This window comes from Berghia stephanieae, chromosome 5 (genome assembly GCF_034508935.2).
Source record: "Berghia stephanieae isolate SIO BIC M18660-M18661 chromosome 5, UCSD_Bste_1.3, whole genome shotgun sequence".
Lineage (NCBI taxonomy): Eukaryota > Metazoa > Mollusca > Gastropoda > Nudibranchia > Aeolidiidae > Berghia > Berghia stephanieae.
The window spans coordinates 38,627,933-38,640,432 of record NC_088364.1 but is presented as its reverse complement, the minus strand read 5'-3'; the positions used below and the strand labels follow the sequence as shown (position 1 = coordinate 38,640,432).

At 35.1% G+C, this 12,500-nt stretch overlaps 1 protein-coding gene across 2 annotated transcripts in view; it reads right to left on the bottom strand.

Annotated features, from left to right (window-relative positions):
- Positions 1–12,500, bottom strand: part of LOC144972884 (paladin-like) — a 265,377-nt gene that overhangs the window by 154,273 nt on the left and 98,604 nt on the right. Inside the window, exon 1 of one of the 2 annotated variants that reach the window (XM_078914661.1) lies at positions 7,417–7,608. The exons of the other annotated variant lie outside the window; for it this stretch is intronic. The gene's annotated coding sequence lies outside the window, so the exon portion shown is untranslated. Of the gene's footprint in view, positions 1–7,416; positions 7,609–12,500 lie in introns of those variants that run through there. 2 annotated transcript variants of the gene reach the window in all.

The following is a 12,500-nucleotide window of genomic DNA, read 5'->3' as shown; positions in this document are numbered from 1 at the left end:
ACAGTGAGGATTATTTCCCTTTGAATATTTCTTTGGCTTTGAGGCTATTATTTTAATGTGACAAAAACTCAATTTAGGATGAATTAAAGGAAACTCTTTTCCCGCAAATGTTAATCGAAAAATATCTAGGTTTTAACTTAAGGAGGGAAAATCGAAAAAAAAAGGTGGAAAAATCGACATAACGAGTTTTGGAATTTCACTCTTCCGTTATATCATGGAACAAGTTATATAATAAGCATATATTATTTAATTATTGATGATTACCTTTTATTTCCAAGATTATGGAAAGTGCCGTAGATTGTTATGACGCATTGTCTTAGGCATTCCTTTATGGGCTATTATCATGGCCATTTTAACCTATAATGACATAACGACTTGTTGTTTTGGCCAGAATATTTCCTTACTTAAATACTTAAGTGGACCAAGATAACCTCCAATTTGTCAAAAAAAAAAATATCTAAACCTGAAGCCTCTATGAATACTTCTCTAAAGCCGTAGGTTTGGGATTTATTGAAAAAGTCAAATTTCAACATAATTCCTCTTTTAAGTATTAAAAAAAAATTAACCAAACTGAAGAAAATCGTTTTGTTAAGTGTTGAGTATAATCCCGCTATATCGATTTTGTCGTAACATTACAAATAAAATATCAGAAGAATTCATACAGTACGGTTGGCTGATCAAAACCGATAATTAACCAAAAACACAGCGATCTTATTATCATTTCAGTCGGTTTATTATTAATTTCGTTTATTTTCTTCTCTATCAAGGACATATCCATAACAATGAAAAATATTCGAAACCATCGAACGTTTTGGGACCCTATTCCTCCCCCCCCCCCAGAAAAAATAAAACAAACAAACAATAAACAGTTTAGACAAAGAAGAACTAAATCCCTAATCATGGAAGTCCCAGGTTTGAGAGTTTTTGCCAAGGTGAGGGTCATTTAAATCGATCGATATTTGAAGGACGAGTTTTATGGCTAAATTTTTAAATATGGGTTTTTCCAGAGTACGACAGTACTGGTTTTATAGAAATAATATTGTCTCTCGTCTATTAAGATATTATCGTATAAATCGTTTTGATAGTTGTCAGAAGACGGGCTTTGAACGATCCAGGTTATGTACTCTGTTCTTGTTTGAAGCTGTTATATTCAGTTCTGCACACAACTTTTGACAGTTCAAAAGATTCGAGTAAGCATGGATTTTACAAAAAACGTGCATTAAGTATAAAGCTATCAGATAATAATCAGATAATATCAGATCTGTTTACTTCAGTTTAAACAGATAAGGTTGTAAGTTACAGTATCTATGTGGCAAAGCGACGAATCTTACATTTATGTTACCAGATGAGGAAGATCAACACTTCACTATCAGTACATTGAACTTTTCTGAGATCTGGTTATAAATGTATGACCCTCCTTCCGTGTAGGTATCATGTAAAGGAGATGCTGAAAATTTGAATATGTCGGCAAATTGATTTTGGAACTGATTAAATTCGTATGATTTGTTGAAGAGAATGAAAATTCTTTCTTATACATCTAATAGTATAGTGGTAGTGGTTATAGTGATAGAAGGTAGTAGTAGTAGTAGTAGTAGTAGTAGTAGTAGTAGTAGTAGTAGTAGTAGTAGTAGTAGTAGTAGTAGTAGTAATGGTAGTAGTAGTAGTATAGTAGTAGTAGTGGTAGTAGTAGTAGTAGTAGTAGTAGTAGTAGTAGTAGTAGTAGTAGTAGTAGTAGTAGTAGTAGTATTAGTATTAGTATTATTATTATTATTATTATTATTATTATTATTATTATTAGTAGTAGTAGTAGTAGTAGTAGTAGTAGTAGTAGTGGGGGTGATGGTGCTGGTGTCAGTGGCAGTAGTATTAGTAGTAGTATCAGTAGTAGTAGTAGTAGTAGTAGTAGTAGTAGTAGTAGTGGTAGTAGTAATAGTAGTAGTAGTAGTAGCAGCAGCAGCAGCAGCAGTAGTAGTAGTAGTAGTAGTAGTAGTAGTAGTAGTAGTAGTAGTAGTAGTAGTAGTTGTTGTAGTTGTAGTAGTAGTAGTGATAGAAGGTAGTAGTAGTAGTAGTAGTAGTAGTAGTAGTAGTAGTAGTAGTAGTAGTAGTAGTAGTAGTGGTAGTAGTAGTAGCAGTAGTAGTAGTAATAATAGTAATATTAGAATGATGATGATGATTGATGATGATGATGATGATGATGATGATGATGGTGGTGGTGGTGGTGGTGTTGATGATGATGATGATGATGATGACGATAATGATGAATCTACTTTTTGCAACCTTTCCAGTAACTTGCAAAAGTTGAAAAACAGCAACCAGATTTCCATCAATGCCACAACTCCTGAGGGCCAACTTCACATACCGACAACTACATTGCACCTCTAGAATTGAATACCCGCTAATGGAAAGTCAAGTGTAAAATAAACAAACTGTTATACCATCGTCCATTCACTGCTTTCCCTGCAAGTAAGATGCCTGTACAAGAGGCATCGATGCATAAACACCAAGTATTAATGCTGGACATGGCAAAAATAAAGCTCTTACTCTAAATGGCTCAAGGCCAGAAAAAAGTTAAAAGGCTCGGGCATTTCAATATTTGAAGACTTAACGCAGAAGAAATTCAATCTGCTCAAAGCAGCAAAAAATGACGAAAGGATTGACTCGGCATGGTCAATGAACGGACAAGTCATGGCAGTAACCATCTATGGTGTGAGACTGAGGTTGGATCCAGACAGTCCCCTCGATGCCCAAATACAATCAACTGGCGCCGACACGCCCAGCCCTCGAATTCGTACAATTAAACAGACTGAAGACCAAATGTGCATCACGTCGACAACCCCTCTACCATCACAACGCCAGATAGACCATCACCAAACCCAACGCAAAACCTATTACAGTCCCGGGGGAAGAGAATTTCATTCAAGACGCCTTAAATCGACACGACAAAACTCCGACCAATGACTTATCACAGACCTGTCTGGAACACCTGATAGTGACACCTCAACAAATGTGCCTTTTCATCTTCCTTTGTCAAATTATGATTTTGTTGTATTATATTCTAATGTCGATAGCTTACTTAACAAACGAACAGAATTAACATGTATGATACAGAAACATAATCCCATGATAATATGTCTTACTGAAATTATGCCAAAAATTGAACTTGAGATTGATTTAGAAATTGAATTTTTTTATCGATGGGTATAACTTATTTTTGAATGATTACCCAAGTCGGGGTGTTGCTATCTATGTTTTGGATTGTGTTAATGCCAATATATTCTCTTTAGATCATCCTATAATTAGTGAAAGTGTATGGTGTGATTTTGAATATAATAATTTACACATACTTGTAGGAAATATTTATAGGTCTCATAATTCAGACAAATTAACTTTCATTAGGGATATAAAAGAAACCTTACAGTCAGTAGGTAGAATGAAATTTGATTGCGTGATCATTGTCGGAGATTATAATTTTCCTAACATTAAATGGACAGAACCATGTCTAACTTTTCCCGACTATCTATTTGTTGAGGCAATTAGGGATGCTTTCTTTATTCAGCTGGTGACACAGGCTACGAGACACCGACTGAACCAAACTAGTAATATACTCGACTTGGTAATATGTAACGATGATTATTGGATTAATAACATTGACCATTTGCCTTCGGTGGGTAAAAGTGATCATGACTCACTTCTTATATCGTTAAATCTTTCATCCGCCAAACATCCTTCACATGTTTATTTTGATTATTTCAAAGGTAATTACAACTCTTGTAGAGAAGACCTAAATGCCGTGAATTGGGATACTCTTGAAGGCTACGGTGTGAATGAAGCGTGGTTGTTTTTTAAAAACAAACTAAAATGTATAGAATCTAAACACATTCCATTAAGATGTAACAAAAAATTTAGTTCTAATAAACCATTGTGGTTGACAAAAAATGTTAAACGTACAATTAATAAGAAACATAAATTGTATAAGAAATTCAAAAAGTATCCTACAACAGATAATTTTCATAATTATGTCAAGGTTAGAAATAATACCAAATACACGATTCAAAATGCTGTGAAAACGTATGAATGTACATTGGCACACGAATGTAAGAGTAGTCCGAAAGGCTTTTGGAGATACGTAAACAGAAAGTTGAAAAGAAAACCAGGTGTTAGTGTTTTACTGAAAGATGATGGTACCAAGGTTACTTCGGATATAGATATAGCTAATGTTTTAAATAATTATTTTTCATCTGTGTTTGTTCAAGAAGACACTACAAATATACCAACGTTCAATGTTACAAATCAATTAAACGTCCCCGATTTTTATATTACACAAGAAGACATACTTGCAAAATTGTTGAATTTAGACGTGACTAAAAGCATGGGACCCGATTCCCTTCATCCCCGTTTACTGAAAGAAGTGGCCTTTGAAATATCACAGCCGCTATCAACAATATATAATAAGTCTCTTGAATCTGGTACCTTACCCATTGAATGGAAACAAGCCAATGTTACTGCCATTCATAAAAAGGGAAGCAAACTAGATGCTGCAAACTATAGACCCATCAGCTTAACATGCATCCTCTGTAAGGTTATGGAGTCTATCTTGAAAGACCGAATAATGGACTTTCTTGAAAGTCATACGATGCTAAACGATAACCAGCATGGTTTTAGATCAAAGAGATCATGCATTACTCAACTTTTACAGGTGATGGAGGATTTTACCAAGTTAATTGATCGTGATCAATGCATTGATGTTGTTTATCTTGATTTCCGCAAGGCTTTTGATTCTGTACCTCATGAGAGATTATTCATTAAACTAAAAACATATGGATTTAAAGGGAATATCTTTAACTGGATTAAAGACTTTCTTAATAATCGAATACAAAGGGTCATTGTCAATGGTGTGGGGTCGGATTTTAAGAATGTAATTAGCGGTGTACCCCAAGGAAGCGTATTGGGACCACTTTTATTTCTTTTATATATAAATGATTTACCATGTGGCATAAATTCAGCCTGCAAACTGTTTGCAGACGATACAAAGATCTATAGTACAACTGAACATCATAACATTCTACAAAATGATATATTTTCACTTTTCAAATGGTCTACAACATGGCATTTGGATTTTAATGTTTCGAAATGTAAAGTATTACATATAGGAAAAGATAATCCATGTCATAATTATTTTACCGATACTTCTATGTCAAATCCACTTTCCGTTGTGCCTTATGAAAAGGATGTGGGAGTTACTTTTGATTCACATTTGAATTTTGATTTACATATTGATAATTGTGTAAGCCGTGCAAACAGAATGATGGGAATAATATATAGAACATTTATAAGTCTTGATAAAACCACATTTTTATATTTGTATAAATCGCTCGTTCGACCAATTCTAGAATACGGAAATTGCATCTGGAGCCCATTATATAAAAGACAATCTATTAGTATTGAAAGTGTACAGAGGAGAGCTACCAAAAAAATTTATACAATACAGTATTTATCTTATAAGGAAAGGTTAGAATTTCTTGACTTACCCAGTTTGAAATATAGAAGAATTCGTGGGGATTTAATTCAGGTTTATATATTGGTACATGGTCTGGATAGGATAGACTTTTCTGATTTTTTTTCATATTCTAATATTACTTTTACTAGAGGGGACAAGTTTAAGATTTTTGTCTCTAGATGCAAAACAAACATAAGACAAAACTGGTTCGGTATTCGTATTGTTCAGAAATGGAACAGTTTGAAATTTGAAACAAAGAATGCAAAATCTATGGATTATTTCAAGGTGTTAGTAGACAGGGAATTATATGATGGGAGATTTATATATGACGAATAATACTTGTTTGCTCTGCTGTTGACATGGCTTTCAATCTTGTATGTATATATTATGCATTATTATATTATTATGGTTATCTTCTATACGCGTGTGTATGTGTGTGTGTGTGTGTGTGTGTGTGTGATTGTGTGTGCGCTTTGCATGTCACGGTTAAAGATATATGTTTGTACACCACATGAGTACATTTAAGTTGAAATACTATCTTTACCACGTGTATCGTTATTGTAATATTTAATCAATAGATTTATGGCATTACTAATTAATATTAAGGGCATTCAAAGGATCTTTTCCTATTTTGCCCTATACCACATGTTATGTTAAGCAAAGCGTTTACAATTTCGAACGCGTTTTTTTCTTCTTTTTTTTTTCTCTCTCTCCTCCTCCTTACAGAATTAACTCTAGATAGAAAAAACACATTTTAAAAAATTTGGTCAGAAAACTCGTCCTTCAAATATTGGTCGATGAAAAATGATACTCATCCTGTAAAAATCTAAAAATCTGGGACTTTTTTTTTCCAAATATTTAAAATGTGTGTTTTTTCACCAGCGTACGGCATAATTGATAGAGCCCTCAAGTCACAAACAAAGGGATCTAGCTTAATATGGAACATAGGCCATAACAAATATTTAAGGCCATGCGTGAGGGGCGTGGACTTTGTATAGATAGTATGCAGATGACGTCACTCAGGCCTTTGTTATTGTTTTTGCCATCCGCGTTTGTGGGTTGTTCTCACTAAACTGTATTAACCAGACTATAAAAGTTCACGGTTACACAGAGTTTATGTGTTGGTCCGTTATACTTCCGGATGGCAATGTTGTGAACTCCTTGGCCAAGCGCATTCTATCTTTGTGTAACCATGAACTTTTATAGTCTGGTTAATACAGTTTAGTGAGAACAACTCACAAACGCGGATGGCAAAAACAATAACAAAAGCCTGAGTGACGTCATCTGCATACTATCTATCGGCAACACTTTTGGATCGCAGGTCTAATAAACAACAACGAGTGAGTGATAAGAGTTCACATAACTCTTAGATGAGAATAATTAAAGCTCACATATTATTATATGACAATGTGCAGTCAACCAATTCGAAAATAGATTGCAAACGCTTCTTTGCCGTCTTGATGATGATTGACCAAAACAAAAAAAGGCAAAAATGGAAAGAAAAGAAAAAACAAAAAACAAGAGAGAGAGAGAGAGAGAGAGAGAGAGAGAGAGAGAGAGAGAGAGAGAGAGAGAGAGAGAGAGGGGGGAAAGGGGAAAATATAAATCTTAGTAATAAATTAAATATATGCATGTATGCATATGTACATTTTAAAATCCAGCAGAATGAAAATTAAATTACACAATTATAACACACTACAGTTGATATTAAATTACACGACACTTGGAGGTAGACAGAAAAATAAAAGAACAAATCAATTAAAGAATGAAATCGAAAAGGTCATCCGATTATTATCAGAGAACACACACTAGAGGCAGAACACAATCCTCTACGCCAGTACCATTATGGGAATGAACAATACAAAGCAAATAACGAATAGTTAAGAGACTGAAACTAAGAGGAATTCGAAATGATTAACCTCCTCTTGTAAAGCGCCGCAATCTAATTAACGGCAAGGTGGCTCCTCTACATTAACCAATGGCGTGCAAGTTCCCATCAAGGCCCATTTGAACTGGTCAAAGACTTTGTGATTTATTAAAGAGTGGACTAGGCTGACCACAGCAGAAGGCAGGGTGGTATTATAAAAACTCGTGTTGTTATTACTTTTGTCGCTGAATAAGGTCGAACTTATGGCATGCTGGCGACGTGTGATATTATTAGAGGAAAGGTATCTCCATCCAGTCAACTAGCTATCTAACAACCCCTCTTGATTGAATTCGAGTTTATGTTATATTCATTCATTACTGTGCGTGCCGCCGTTTGTAGATGGATCGCTCTGTTATTCACTACCTGTTTGTTGTATTTTACGAGGTTGTAAAAGTCAAACCTATTTTATTTTTACGCTTGTCAAGAATGGAGCGCGTTAAATGTTTTAATGTGGATATAATGAAGTAGCTTTGCGGATATGTGAGTGTGTGAGTGATTGCTTGTTTGTGTGTGTGTGTGTGTGTGTGTGTTTGTGTGTGTGTGTGTGTTTGTGTGTTGTCGTGTGCGCACGTTTTTGTGTCCGTGTCTGTAAGTATGTGTGGCAATACGTTTTCAGAAATGACATGTATGTGTGTCCATGAGATAAGAAAAAAGATTGATTGAATGCGAGAAAATGAGAGAGTGGATGAGAAAGAGAGAGAGAGAGAGAGAGAGAGAGAGAGAGAGAGAGAGAGAGAGAGAGAGAGAGAGAAAGGGTCGGACCGAGAGATAGATAGATAGATAGTTTGATGGAGAGGGGGGAGAGATGAATAATAGTAAGAAATGAATGCTAGGAATAGAGATCAAATTGGAACAATTATAATAAATTGGATTTATATGTGTGTGGAAAGTAAATGCAGAGAGGGAGGAAGATGGGGGAAATGAGATGAAGTGGGGAAGAGATGAGAGAGAAAGAGAGAAAAAAGTGTGTGTGTGTGTGTGTATGGGGGGGGGGGGGGTGAAGATCAGAGAGGTAATAAGAAAAAATAAAGAATGTGGTTTGAATGTATGCAACGTGAAAATGAAACGCGCCTATTTAGTAGGTTTTAAAGGAGAAGTCCTATTTCTTGTTTAAAGTACGGCTTTAAAGTGAGATTAAATACCAAGAGATCATAATTAAATTGTTTAACACATTAATCAAACTCTTTGCGAATGTATGCGATTTAGTATACTTAAATAACTTGATACGCTATAGGTGTAAAGAGAAAAGGTATACTCATTATCAGTCAATTGTTTATGCACTGATGTATCAAACCAGGAAGACTATAATGAAGTAAATCATCCCCCAGCCCGTTATCTCTATGACACACTTGTAGTGCATATATATATATATATATATATATATATATATATATATAATATATATATATATATATATATATATATATATATATATATTTGGCAAATTGAATTGTATGTAACACTAAGGCTCGGAAATCACGGGACGAATAGACATCAAATATTGCATGGTGCTTTCAATACGATTCAGTAGTCTGATGTCACGCGCCCGGCAACGGCGGCCATCTTGGTTCTAAACAAAGAAAATCATTACTTTTTATTCTTCATGCTAGCTAGAACTTTTCGTTCCCTTTTCGTATGCCTTGTGATCAGAATGTGTAAAAGTCAAAACATGATCAAATTTATGGGTTTTTTTTCCTCTGGAAACGCTTTTATGCTCGACGGATAAATATTTCATACGGGCGTCCGCCATTGTTCCGATAGTTTAGAGCCAGTGTTACTAAGTTACCATGCGTCATTAGGAAGGAAGTGACGTTACGACCACTGAATCCTATTGACATGAAGATTTTTGCGTGTATTATGAGGTTGATTAGACATCGTGATGATTTTGTCAAAAAATCTTCTTTTTTTTTCTTTGTCAAATCCCATTGAAAACAGGCGCCATCAATTTTAGCACGCGGGTTGTGTGTGTCGGCCTTCCGGTTAGCGAGTACGACAATGAGGCGGGGGTACTTGCATTGAATCTATACTAGATAGTGATTCATCTCACTACTTTGAATACAAAAAAAAATCTTAAAATTTATGTAAACCATTTCTCAATAAATTATACGATAAGTGAGCGAAATATCTAAGATATTAAATGCAGAAAGTACCTCTCCGTGCCCAAATAAAAAGCACCATAGAGATTCCTTCGAAGTCGAAAAATATATTGTCTAATGCAATAAAAGAAATTGAGTTCAAATTTTATCCAACACTTGAATCAAAAATTTTGAGTTTATCGACTCAACATCACGTTGATTGAACGGACAGCGATGTGCTTATATATATATATATATATATATATATATATATATATATATATATATATATATATATATATATAAATGAATGCCTTGTGAAAAGCAGTTTGAGTTATCAAACCTTGGACATGCCTTATATAAATTTGCTCTATTATTTTCTATTGAGTTACGGACAAGGGCGTCAACATTTTTTAAAAGAAAATCGATACTTCTTGGGATCGAAAATGATCGTTTGATTGGTCTTCAAGTATGATGCTTCAATAATAGAACAGTAAAGTTTGCTGCCCCAAACGTAAACAAAGGTCGAGAAGCACATGGCAAACCACATGTTCCTGTCTTGACAGCTCACGTTCCAATGTAAATAATAGAAAGAAAATAACCTTTAAAATTTGGCTGTTAGGTGGCAAAAGAAACACATATTCATGAATACTCGATCATGCATCAAATAATGTCTAGATATGGATATTTTATGGAACAAAAGGTAAAATTTATCAAAAGTTACGTCTATCTATTTTTAGACCAGAGCAAATTATTGCGCTGGTGTGAACAAAACGAGAATTGTTCGGAGCCTGATTTTCATAATAATTTAGCCTTATATTATTATTTCTGCAACTGTTAGATTTTATGTAAACATATTTTCAATACTGAAAGTGTATTGCCTACAACTCAAACTACAAAATTGGGAGACCTATATTGTGCGTAAATTATTCCGGTCCCTAACAGAAATCACTAGCAACTTGTTATTGTTTACGTTTGGGGCAGCAAACTTTACTGTTCTATATGTGAAAGAACTCCCCCCGAAGAAATGACACATGATTTGATATCATCGTGTTCTCAGTTGTCAAACCAAGAAGAATCCATCAGCAGCCAGATTAGGAGGAGGAAATGGAGATGGGTCGGTCACACATTGAGAAGACCAGAGAGCAACATCACTAGCCAGTCCCTCGATTGGAACTTCCAAGGGCCACCCACGAACGGTCGGGCGTCCGTAACAGACATGAAGGTTCTCACTGTCTGACGAACTGGAGATGGCAGGTCTCATCTGGGAAGGCTACCAAGGAGATAGCCAAGGACAGAAGCAGATGGTGGACGCTCGTAGAGGCCCTGTGTTCCACAAGGAGCGATGAGGATCAAGCAAGTAAGTGCTCTTAGTGAAATAAATATTTATAGGAACATAATTTATAGAGTGCGTCTACATGGGTTCACCGGGTTAATTATGCTTCATTATCATTCATGTATTCATTCCGTATGCTAAATGGCATCCAATTTACGTCTCCTACAAAACAATTAGCGTGTTAACTAATTGATTTGTAGTTGAACTCTTACAATATCCGTCACTGCCAATTAGCCAACAACCCATTCACAACTGAATGGATAAAGGTAATAGGGATGTATGGTGAATTTTGAAGGACCGTTATTTGCTTGCATTGTCAGGTCAATAAAAACGCCCAGAACTGATTTCTCTATCAAGACCACAAAAACTCCGCAAACCTTGGATGCCATTTCACCATGTTTATTATTACACCAGTGCGATTGCCAGGTAGTATTTTTAAAATAATTCGAAATTCTACAAAAAATATATAATGAAGTTTAAAGTACGCGAAATCCACCCAATTAATATAAAAATATGTATACTTTACTTTAACTTCCATTGGATTTTGAAGAAACTTAGCTTGTTGAACCCATTGTTTTTACTCTATCCCATATTCAGCGAAAACACCCTATTATGCCAAAAGACAATTGTCTTTTATATTGTTTATTTTACGTCTATTCTTTACAGAAGATGAGCTGTTATAGTACAATGCAGACTTTAATTATGTAAAATCGTTCAATGTAACGTTTACAAATAAAATATAACTAAACGTACAAGAATTGATCTTATACAATCAACTTTGCAAAATGTCCAATAGTGTTATAGATCATATATTTGTGATAGTGTACTGGTCCATGCGAAACATTTCAAATGATCAAAAATACAAATTTTCAGTTTGTTTTCGGCTAAGGAACATTTTATTAATTCTCTTTAAATACTCACACAGGATAACCTTTACTTCTTTTGGATTAAATTCAATTGTCAGCATCTATTTCGTCCTTTCATTTCATCCGTTTGATGGTTGACAAATCCAATGGAATAAAGAAAAATAAAAGAAATGGAAGAAAAATGCCAAACTGGCAATCTCGAGGCGACGCTTTGCTGACCCGACCTGATACCGACTGACGAGCACAGTTTTAAGTTTCTTAGCCGCTGGCCATTCGTTATTTGTATGACTTACCAATTGCTGAAGCTGAAGCAATATCTACTACGAGTATTCCGAGTAATTTGATGGTTTGCGGAGCTTATCCCTGATTAGCCACCGGGGTAGACCCGTGCATGAGGGCACAGGCAGCCAATTACGCCTAATCGAATTGTGGCTTCTTTTCAGAGAACGAGGCTTAAGAGCGTAAAAGTCAGTTAGTTACCTTACTACAGGGTTATTCATTCACAAACTGTCTCTCGGATAGTTTTTTGTGTGATGCCGATGTTATTGTTAATGATGATGATACCGATGACGATGACGATGAAAATGGTAATGATGGTATGATGGTGATGATGATGAAGAAGATGATGATGATGATGATGATGATGATGATGATATGATGATGATAGTAGTGGTAATAATGGAAGTGGTGATGATGGTCGTGATATGTTGGTGATAGTGGTTGTGGTGGTGGTGATGATGATGATGATGATGATGATGATGATGATGATGATGATGATGATGATGATGATGATGATGAT